A 12,174-nucleotide genomic window follows, 5' to 3' on the forward strand; every position below is an offset into this window, starting at 1 on the left:
CTTTCAGTTGGTCACGTTCGACGTACGTCTCCGTTCCCTCCTTCAGGGAACGAGGGTTATATACATAACCGAGACGTTCTTTATTGACATCAATGGTTCCATAACATCCATGGAACCTTTCCATTACACAGGTTCTTTATAGTGGAAAAAAGGTTGTTTACATTATTAAATTGTTCTTCACGCTAATAAAAATGGTTATTTTAAGAAAGAAAAGCTCTAGCGTAAAGTTCTGCCAAGAAGACTCAAATGTTACGTCACTCAATACTTTCTGGTCTATCCAGTCACTATCGAATACTTGAGTATAAAATATCGTTACTTACATATGTTAGAGTTCACAGATGATGACGCAAACATTCACCTCCATCCCACCAGGATGGTCCCTGTCCATACCTTCCTGGGTGTTGGCTGCGCCCCGCCTTCATTTTCAGGCAGGATATTAATTAATTAATTAATGTCATTGTGATATCATCTCGCCTTCCGAGTCTTTCCGGTACAACTGTTCTTTGGGTTTTACAACTCATCAGCTCATTAACCCATGTGATACTGAGCTGATGAGTTGAATCAGCTGTGTTTGAGGGAGACAAAGAAAACGTGCAGTGTTGGGGGTCCTTCAGGACAGGGTTGAGAAACACTGTTTTTGCTTTAAGTTTTCTTTCCGCACCATCTTTAAAGGTCATCAAAACATTAGATTGAGCCTTCGGCCTCCATTGCGCCATTGAAAAGAGTCATGTGATTGCGGTTGGTGTCCACCAGTTGAAATCATTCACCAAGCGTTGCTTTTTTGACTCGCATTGACAGGGGAATTTCCGATCTGTTTTTTCCACATATGAATGAGGCCTTAAACCGATCTGAGAATATCAGAATCCATGTGCTTTTTTCCTGCTTACACGTTCGTGGGTCATATTCGATCCGTGCCATATTGGAGGAAAAAAATCGGAATTGGGTCACTTGAACTATTGAATGTAAATGCGGCCTAAAAGTATTTGAAATTCCAAGTTGGTGATGGGTTATACACAATACCGTTCTTTCTCTTTTCAGAAAATCATTAAATTCACCAGCTGGCTTGGTGTCAGTGCAGGCCAGTATTCTTCTCAAGGCTCCTGCTATTCACACACAAGCTGATCCACAATAGACCGACTGGGGCAAAAGCCAGACTGATCGTGTCTTTGGGTGCCTATCAGTGTTCAGGATGTGCCACAGCTGAATAAACATGAGTGAACATAGTCAATAGAAAAGCAATTGAAAACCGTCCGGAGAAGAATCAACAGCAGCGTAATGAAAGCTCTCCATTGAAAGGACAGTTATCGCTGAGCTGATGTATTAGTGTGAGAGCTGGCAAAAGCATAATGGAAATGCATAAAAGAAGTGAGAGGAGGCACTGATGATATCTGAGCTAATTAATCTGAATCCTTGCTTGGACAAAACCCAAGACACATTGATGCGTGCCGTACGACAACCGCGCAAACTCCAGCAAAGGCCATTTCAGGATTGTAAGAGAGGCAGTGAAACTTGCTACGACTCGTCAGAACCGATGAACTGCTGCAAACTGCCTCAGTCACCATGAAATAATTATTTTTTAAATTCACGTGTCCTTGTAATCTTTAATCAAAATAACTTCCCCTCGGTCTTGCAGTGACATCTCTTCTCTGATGAATTGTTTACTGTCACTCACATGAGATCGACCAATAGCAAACCACAACCATCCAACCAATTCCCCATGAACAAAATCAAGTCCCGCCGTACATTTTTTTTCTTGTTCGAGAAGCCGTTTCACTTGGGTACATATCACGATAGAGAAGAACAGACTAAAACAAATCTCAACACGCATTGACAGACGTTAAGGGAGGCTTGCGGTAATGTTGCAAAACCAATAGTAAGGCCTAAAACTACAAGTGGAATTTGATGACACCTTGCATGATAAAGAGCTTTATGCAGGTGTAGACAGCTCCTAAAAAAGATGGATGGGACCAATTAAGCCTCATGCCTCATGTTACAGAAAGGTAATTGCTATACTCAGGAAGACTGCAAAACAGGTTGTGTGAAGCTGAGCTTCCTGTGCACCAGATTTTCGGCTGAGCGCCAGTTTTCACTCCTGTGCAGGCTACTCTAAATGTATGACTTTATTTTTCTGTAACAGTAAGAGAGACTGAACTGATAATAGCTTATATTGTTTTCTAAGGTGAGCATCACATTTACAATTCCTTATAGGTGTAGCAGGGTGACTGAAACCACTTATGATGATTCCATTCACCTGTGCTTAGTTTAAGCCCCCGCCCCTTTCTTGTATGATATATGGGAGGTGTGGTTGCTACATGGTATGCGTCTTGGTATTGTCCTTGTGACGTCATCCGTGGTTGCCGCAAGCTTGGACTGTAAGCTGGCTTCCTCGTTTGCTGTGTGCTTGCTGCCCACACCTCGCAGGTATTAGTAGCCGTTTTTTATATAACAAGAATAAATTGATTGTGGCTGGTTACTTACGTTTTGTTTTTGGTGGCATTGATAGCATGTCATTGATAGCATGTGTTCCTGACTGAGCTGCTGTATTGCAATATGATGCGCGACTGCGAACCGGTTTGCGCGCCGGGATCACCCCGTGGTATGTAAGATTTTAGTTTTGTGTGTTAATAATTTGCTTCTGTTTTTAACATTATCTTTCTGCTCGGCAGGCTCCCCCTGCATAATTGACGGCCTCTTGGGCTATTCGTGAGAATCGAGTATCAATGCTGAACTGGGATCGCTTATAATTGCGACTGCGTCGCTGTTTTGCCTCAACGTCATCAGGATAGTAACTTTTCGTATGTTTCTGTTGCACGTACATTACTTGTAAGTATTGTGCGACTCGTCTGACTGTGTGGGCGGGCTGTCTTCTCTGGCTGCCGCCTATGGAACTCCATTGATTTATAAATCTATATGATTAATTGTTTGTTTTATTTCTTTGTTTATTTCTCTTTGTATTTTTGATCACTGAAACCGAGTGGACTTTGGTTTCATGTGGTATTTTGAGTCCTAATTTTAGGTCAAGGGTTTGAATCCTTGAGGTATTTGACATCTTATCTTCCCTGAGCTGTATTTGTTCGTTGTGTGTTTCTTATTGTTTTCTTTGTTGCAGGAGCTGGGGGTTTCTGGAGGGTGAAGGCGAAACTGCCATCTGTGTGGTGTGCTCACACCTAGTGCTGTGTCTTCTGGTATCTAACCTTCACGTGTGTGTGTGGCTGGGTATTTGTAGTGGACTATTGGGGGGGTATTTTCCAAATTGGCAGCCGGCCCTTACCTCCAGATACCTCTGCTCCTGGTTGAGTTTCTTTAAATTTAGTGTTATGTATGTGAGTGGATTCTGATCGATGGTGTTCCTTATATTTTAATGCCAGTGTAAGAGTTTTTAACTGTGAATTTCCAAATATTTATTCAACAATTATGGAGAAAATAAAGCTTTTCTACTTATATGACTCTGTCTTTTCACCCATCCAACCAAACGAACCTGTGTGCCATTAGGGCGATTTCCCTGGTTTTCCGGGGTGGCGTAGTCGATCATATTTTGCCGTTTCTGTTAAAAGTGGGGTAACCCTCACTCCATTCCTTTTTACTCGCAACGCTACATAGGGTTAGGGATTTGAACAATCCCACTTTGGTGTTACTTGTGCTATAGATATGAATGATACCTCAGACTACCCTACTCTTAAAAAATAAAGGTTCCAAAAAGGGGGGTTTCATAGTGATGCCATAGAACTTGCATTATTATTTTGTCTGTGTCCAAGTATCCCAATTTACCAGTTTTCAATGTTTTATCTGTATACCCTTATTCAATCTTTTATTTATTCAGCAATTCCTTTTTTTTCCTTACACTTTTACACACAAAAAAATCGACTTCAAATAAATGCTGTTCTTTTGAACTTTCTATTCATCAAATAATCCTGAAAACACTTATCATGGTTTACACCAAACATAGCAGCACAACTGTTTTTATCATTGATAAATGAAATAACACAAAATAAATGTTTCTTGTGCACCAGATCATCACATTAGCATGATTTCTCAGGGATCATGTGACACTGAAGGCTGCAGTAATGACGTTGTAAATTCTGCAGTCAATGATGGATAGATAGATAGATAGATAGATTTTTTGATAAAGATCATACATTTGTGTTTCACTGGTCAAGAGCAGTACCTAGAGATTTGTATTCCCAGCACTGCCCTCATAGAAAGATCCCAGTTCCACACACTTCAAACAGAGCAAATGCCTTACAATGTTGGCTGCTAATCACCTTCTATCCGGAGAAGAATGACAGGGACACCAGATTTAAATTGATAACATAATTGACTATATAGCGAATTTATATATATATATATATATATTTTAATCAGAATGAACTTATTTTTTATTTCCTCCAGACCATTCTGTTTTCTGCTCTCCTTTGATACCCTCTATCTGTCAATGGTGATCAAACACAAGCCTTCTCTCAGGTTTCTGAGGTCTTTTCTGCAGCCAGTAATAGGGGGCTGATTACTTTGAAAACGAAAGAGTGAGGGGGAAAAAATAGAATTCTCTCTTATTTTGTTTTGTTTTTCTTTTTGATGTTGGATTCTGTTTTAGGTCTTTCCAGTGTGTGAATGTTACATTACAGAGGTAAAAACAGAGACATGCTATAATGAACCATAACTACATCAACTGGGGCTTTCGCCTAAGACTACATCTGTTTACCTGAGTAGTATTTCACTGAAAAGTATAACCAAAAAATATTTAGTTGGATGGACGTGGTTTATTTTTAAGATGCTAATTATCTTGTCATTATATAAATATTCAACATAATGTTATCTGATATGATTTAGCAACCCTGGCCAAACTACCGTTATTTTTTCTTAGATTAAATATGTTTTTGTAAATATCTTCAAGTATGGAAAATACTGTCACCTGTACTGAAAGCTCAATCAATCAAACACAGTGACCATGACAGTGATGTCTATACACCGTTGAATGGTAATACTCTCAGTCATGACTGTAATATTAAAGCATCTGGTTTATACTCTACTTGGTGTCATTCTGGTGCATTGTAGCATTGCAGTTGATTATCTCAGCAACAACAAAGACTGTATGGCCAATATAGATAAAAAAAAAAAGTATTTTTTCAGCCGTTTGAGGATATATGATAATATATATCTTGATATTTATGTATTTGCTCTAAAATCATTTGGTTGAATATGAATTTGTTGTATTGATTCAACCAAACAACAATTTTAGCTAATTAGATTCAGAACCTCCCATTCCACCATATCCCAAAGGTACTCTATTGGATGGAGATCTGGTGACAGTGGATTCCATTTAATTGAGTATAGTGAACTCAGTGTCATGTTCAAGAAACCAGTTTGAGAGGATTTGAGATATGTGACATGGTGCATTGTCCTGCTGGAAGTAGCCATCAGAAGATGGGTACACTGTGGCCATAAAAGGATGGCAACCTGAACTGTTGCGCCTGAACAGTTACATCAAATTCTGAAACTACCATCTGAATGTCGCAGCAGAAATTGAGACTCACCAGACCAGGTAACATTTTTCCAATCTTCTATTGTCCAATTTTGGTGAGCCTGTGCAAATTGTAGCCTCAGCTGTCAATCACTACAACGTTATGTTGACTGACAAATGGGGTCTCACCTGGGAGACCCAATCACCCCTGAGTTAGGAAAAAGGCCAATGGAATTGGCGGGTGTAATTTGCATGCCGAGCCACTCCATATATATGATGGCGGCAATCATCCACTCATTCAGATTTCTGCTTTGGACAGCGATCACTCTTTACAGTCACCAAGCGACGATAAGAGTGTGCAACGAAGGAGATCTTTCTCGCTGATGGAGAGGGCGCATTCAGCGGGTTTCGCCATTCACAAAGAGAGCAGTGTACAGTTAAGTGCAGCGCAATTTCCCTGGGTGCATCAGCGCAAAGAGCAGATTTCCCTAAAAGAGCAAGCATGGCTGGCGAGCATCTTTTTAAAGATGCCTTTCCGTCTCTATGTTTCTGGATGCAATTGTTTCCTGTCTTCATCTGATGGCCACAATAGCTGTCTCACATCCCTTGGGCGAGAGCATGCTGAGACGGAGTTGGATGGTTTATCATATATGGTTTATCGTGTACTTCATAGTCTCGATTCTCCCTCGACACAGACTGTTTCTTTGCTTTGCCTTCGAGGGCTGGGCGTATTAGTACAAGGTCCTTCCCTTTGGGCTGTCCCTGTGTCACGGGGTGACTTTTCCTGGGGCGGAACCAAAGTGGCAGATATTTGTTCCGCCCGGATCAAACACTGCCACTTCCGGTTTTCTTTCCCAGCGCCAAAATCAGGGCTAATCGGCAGCAGGTGCACCAATGAACAGCGCGATCTCTGGATTGGATGAAGGGGAAGCAGGAGGAATATAAAGAGGGCTTCCAGAAATCAGTTAGGAGGAGTTGTGGCAGCGGGAGTTGTGGCAGAGAGTTGTGACGGCGGGTTGTTGCGGCTGTGGGTTCCGGGTCGGGTGCAAGCCAAGCGTGGTGGTAACCGCTTCCAGCCGTCGCGGCGAGAGGATCTGGGCATCTGGGCAAAGTACCAAGGACGACACATGGTGAATATTGTGGACTGAGCGATCAAGGATCTGGAGGACTGCGAAGAGAAAGGAAGAGACGGGGTTGAGTATAATACAGACCGCGTTTTGCATTGTGATTCAAGTGTGTGTTCGCTGTTGAGAAGTTACCTGCAGGACAGCTTCCCGGAAGTGCTGCTCAACGAATCCCTTTGGGAGAGAGAGCACAGCGGCCAAGACGCGAGCGGAGCACTGCAAGAGGGAACAAGACGAGCACACGGGTTGATCGATGCGTGAGTACCCTGAGAAACTGATGCAGTGACAAATTCATCGAAAGTGTATCATCTGTGAGCTATGTGAAGTGGGATCTGGGAACACGAGTGGCCCCACTGTGGAAAGTGAGCAAGGGAGAGCCAGAGGCGGTGGACAGGAAGGACGCCGGGGTGGTGTGGCAGCGACGTCTCTCTTGCTGGTCCTCCAACCATAACAGCGCTTCAGTGATCCCCCGAGGTAGATGACATATGGAAAAGTGGTCTTCGGACCTTAAGTGCACGTGGAGTGAGCGTAGAGTGCCGTGGGTGAGTCAGTGTTTTGACCTTTGAAGTGTACACTTGAAGTTTGCCGTGTTGTGTGCGGGTTGTCCCACAAGACCACTTTCCAGACCGACTCTCTCCCCGAAGAAGAGAGGATCCTGAAGCTGGCGGAGCAGTTGGTCCATACTTATGCCGTGTTCAAACCCCCGAGCCATCGCCGTCCCCGAGCTTGAGAGCAAGAAAGGAATGGACGCATCGCGCCTACGAAGTCAGTGAGTGAGACCCACTGCGAAAAGTTATACTTACCTGGATACTGACCAAAAGTCCCAGCATTGACCCAGATCCAGCGGATGTCCTGGAGGTGCTGGCCTTCATACCGCCGGACCCCCGACCCATCCCTCCAGGGAACCGCCGAGCCACACCCACGGCTAAAGGTAAGCCAGTCACCCCTGACTCCCAGTACTTGCCTGTCGTATCTCTGTGCCCAGGAGGAAGAACGCGCCCGTGACAAGAGGAGCAACCTGGGAAAGAAAAGAAGGAGAGACGAGTAAGCAAGCCGAAAGACATCAGAGCTAGACATCGAGTCGAAGAACGAGACGACTTATCTGAGGTCTCTCTGTGACAGAGACAGCGGGCTCCGAGGCGGCGTCCTCACCCTCCAGTTCCCCCTGGATTTTAGCCCCTTCACTCCCCCCCCCCCCCCCCCCCCCATTTTTAAGTAATTTAATAAAGAATTGTATTTTAAACTTCCACTCCAGTGTCCTCGTTGTGTCTGGTCGTCTGGGGTGTCCCTGGGAACCTCCCCGAGGTGGAAATCAAGGGAGGGGCGGTACTCACGTGGTCCGCTCCGACCTGTGACACCTGTCTCCCCACATCTTTACCAAAGTCATGAAGGCTGCCCTTTTCCCGCTAAGGGAAGTGAGCATTGGCATTTTAAACTATCTCGATGACTGGCTCATTCTAGCTCACTCTCGAGATCTGTTGTGCGAACATAGGGACCTGGTGCCAAGGCACCTCGGTCAACTGTGTGCGTGCGTGCGCAGTCAGTTCTGAACTGCCTGAACACATTCAGGGGCAAAACAGTAGTTCCAATGAAACAATTTCAGAGGCTCCTGGATTGATGCATATGAGACTGCTTCAACACTAGCTACACAGCCGAACCCCGAGATGGTGCATTACACCGCTTTTCTACGGGCCAGCTCTTCCACTGCCAGCTTTTTTACTCCCTGACTGAGGCATCCATCGGCGTGGACACGTTGACATACAGCTGGCGCTGGGGCCTACGCAAATACACATTTCCCCCAGTTAGCCAGCTTGCACAGACACTAAGCAAGGTCAGGGAGAACGAGGAGCAGGTCTTGATGGTTGAGCCTTGCTGGCCCGCCCGAACCTGGTTCTCGGACCTGATGCTCCTCGTGAGTCATAAGAGTCCTTCATTTTCAAATTCCCCGGAGGGAGGACCTTCTTTCTCAGGGATGGGGCACCACATGCCACCGTGGAGGACTTGAGTGGTCGGTGGTAGACACTATCACCCCCTCGACCAAGCTTATGATTTGAAGTGGAGTCAGTTCGCTGGAAGACCCCCGGAAATGCCCGATCGGTTCTGTGCTTTCCTTCTTGGTCCGACACCAGGCCCAGTACTCGAGATGCATGCCCGGTCGATCAGGCCTTGCACTGGGCTAAATAATCTGTTCATCATACAAAGTGATTGTGTCTCTTCAGAAAATTTGGACTAATTTGGATATCTTTATTCATTAAAAACATCTTAATCTGTGGTCTGAAGATGAACGAAAGTCTTATGGGTTTGGAATGACATGAGGGTGAGTAAATGATGACAGAATGTTCATTTTTGGGTGAACTAACCTTTTGAATCACCTTTCCTCTTCATCCTGATACTCGGTTTGAACTTCAGCAGATCGTCTTGACCATGTTTACATGTCTAAATATGTTGAGTTGCTGCCATATGATGGTTGATTAGATATTTGTGTTAACATGCAGTCGAACAGGTGTACCTAATAATGTGGCCAGTGAGTGTATACTGTATGTATATATGGTAACACCTTATTTCAATAGTACACTGTAGATATTGTACTAACTATAAGTAACTTGTCAACTACTAGTCATTAGAGTATTGGTAGAATTGTTTTCTATTCTGTAACTCTAGTGGTGCCGATATTACACACATCAAGTTTAAATTAGAGATTATATTGTGAAATTGTATTTATATAGCTCTTTATACAGATTGTTTAAAACTTATGCAGAACACAAAAGTACAATACAAATAAAAAAGTATATACAAAAGTAAAATTGTATCCATACAATGAAAGTGGATGTGGTCCAAAAACAACATTCCTTTGCATCGTTGTATAGAAAACTCTTGAGACTGTCTTTTGTTACACAGAAGAAATAAAGTCAGTGAGTAAATGATGACACAATTTAATTTCTTGAGTGAACTAGTCAAATGGCATACAAAAATACCTTTAAACTTGCAATATTCACAATGTTGCATAGTTTTATGTTATCAGCAAAATAATCACAAATATATTTTGAATATTGTTCTATATATCGACCAGCCAAAATCACAACTACAACTACTGCTCGTAATGGAGCATCCGTAGCTGTTTATGACCCATGAAATTTGGGCAGACTAAAGTCTTAATAAAACAGTAAATGCTTACTGAAGCCAGCTGCATAAACATGGTTAAAACCCATCCCAAATTTAATAAGTCAATTGCCGCATACAACAGTGGAGCTGAGAAGCGAATTAAGTGAAGCGAGTCTCATCATTTGCTGAATTTGTTTGCTTAATGATCAATACATCTCTTCCCCTGGTACTCTATCACAAAATGGCCATTAGACTCATTTAAAGACCTCTGATGTTACTGGGATATTTGCACATGTCTTTGGCTGACACTGGGAACAGTCATTATTAGCCAGACAGCCTCATTAAAGAGAGGTTTAATCTTGCTTAAATGATCTGGAATTGGCAGCTAAATTAACTTCTGCTTTACCTCTTTAGTGGATCTGAGGATCAGCAATGGTCAAACGAGCAGTCTGTAAGTACATTAGATTTGCAGAAACTGTTGGACCCGGTGACGCAAGTAACGAGAAAAAGAAGAAATGAATGTAATTAACAAACATTAACTCTCTATTACTTATCACAGGCCAATTTGTGGCTCAGTAAAGGTGTCATTGAAAGCTATCTTTAGCCTGTGCTTTCAGAGTAATTGAATGCTCTTTTGGCTTAGAGAATATCAATCAAACACTGAAGTGCTACAAAGATATAAATCTACTAACGTGATTTCTTTAATAACTATTCATTCCCTGAACTTCTTTTGAGATATGAGTGATCCAAAGTGACAGTTGATTGAAAGGCTTGAAAAATTATAAAAATGTACATCTGCGAAACTTTGATTTGACCACCAAAGGACATTAAAGCTATAGTTCACCCAAGACTGTAAGTTCTGTCATGTACTCGCACTCATTTCTCTCCAATCTGATATAACTGTCTTTCTTTTGTGGAACACAGCTGGATGTCTTGCAGAATGTCCAAACCGCTATTTTACTGTTTATAAAGAGGGTTGTAAGGACTATAAACTTATCATAAAAATGTGTTATGGTTTATTCCAATAATATTATAAACACAGACAGCATCATACATGGTCACACAAACATCAAGTCTAACTAGTTATTGTATGTCATGTGACCAAACGTTGTTATGTTTGAGGTTCATGTCACTACATTTGATATAGTATTTGATATTTGATAGATATATATGTGTTGATCAGTGGTTTGATTTAAGAGTGTTTACGAGTCTCTTCACACATCTAAACAAATATCTCTTTATTGTAGAAAATGATTGCCAGGTTCATGGTTTTGTTCAGTGTGTTTTAATGTAGTTCTGTTTTGTCTCTCTGTCATGATTTGAACTGGTTTCCTACTTTGTTCCCTCAACTTCTGTTTATCTTTTCTGTTAATTATCTCATTATCTCATCCTTGTATTTTAAGCCCTGTTTTCCTGAGTTCATTGTTCAGTGTTGTCAATTGTTGGTTGTGTTCAGTTTTATTATTTAATTAAATTTGTTAAATAAAAAAATAAAATAAAAACTTGCTATTTAAACCTTGTAAATTATTTAAACAAATACAGCTTTTTTTGTAGCTTCAATGTTGCTAGCTATTTTCCAACCCAGGCTCATTGGGAAAACGTGCATATTTTGACATTATATATGTGTGTATATATAATGTTGCTTCAGGGTTTCACAACACTTCCAAAGTGCTGTGATTGCCATGTTCAGTTTTATCCGAAATGGTTATTATGTTGCTCGTGGTACGTATCGTAGATGTTCAGAAATGATATGTCCGGTGAGTGGAATTGCGTCTGAAAATAATGTACCACCTACTAAACCTACACTAAACCTAACCGATACTGTTAACAAAAGCAGACATTAGATAAAAATGCATTTGCTGAGCAACCATGCCATTTTAGTTTCCTTCTACATGTCTTTAATAAGTTTTATTGTGTTTCACATGACTCATAAAGCGCTACACGTCACAAGTGCAACACAACAACCGAGCTACCAAGCAAGTTTACTATGTTAGAAAACCCACACATATGGATCATAACATAATATTGTACAATGTACCATGTGTAAATAAGTCTTTATTATGTAAATAATATAATCTGCCTCTCTAATCATAATTTTTGTGAAAAGGAATAAAAGTTGTTGGTGTTTAGTGTTCATGTCAGCTGGAACCTGCAGTTATTTGTATATGAATAGCCATTATCCACCATTGGGCCAAAGCGTTTTCTTTGCTTAACCGTTCCATTCCCTGCCGTTATTCTCTGGTTTATGGTTTAATTTTCCACTGGCTGATAACGGAGTTCATTTGAATGTAATGCAAATGCGTTATCCATTGCCTTGTTAACATGAGTTAAGAGACGATATGAGATGCAAATAGCTACCGTGTTATATAGGATGATCAGGCAAATTACATAGTTGTTCTGGTCGTTCTTCTGAACGTTTCTAAGAATGGTAAGGAACTGTTCCAGTTCTATTTCCACTCAGTCGATGTCAAACACTTGTGGAAACACACC

This window comes from Phoxinus phoxinus (assembly GCF_949152265.1).
Source record: "Phoxinus phoxinus genome assembly, chromosome: 5".
NCBI lineage: Eukaryota > Metazoa > Chordata > Actinopteri > Cypriniformes > Leuciscidae > Phoxinus > Phoxinus phoxinus.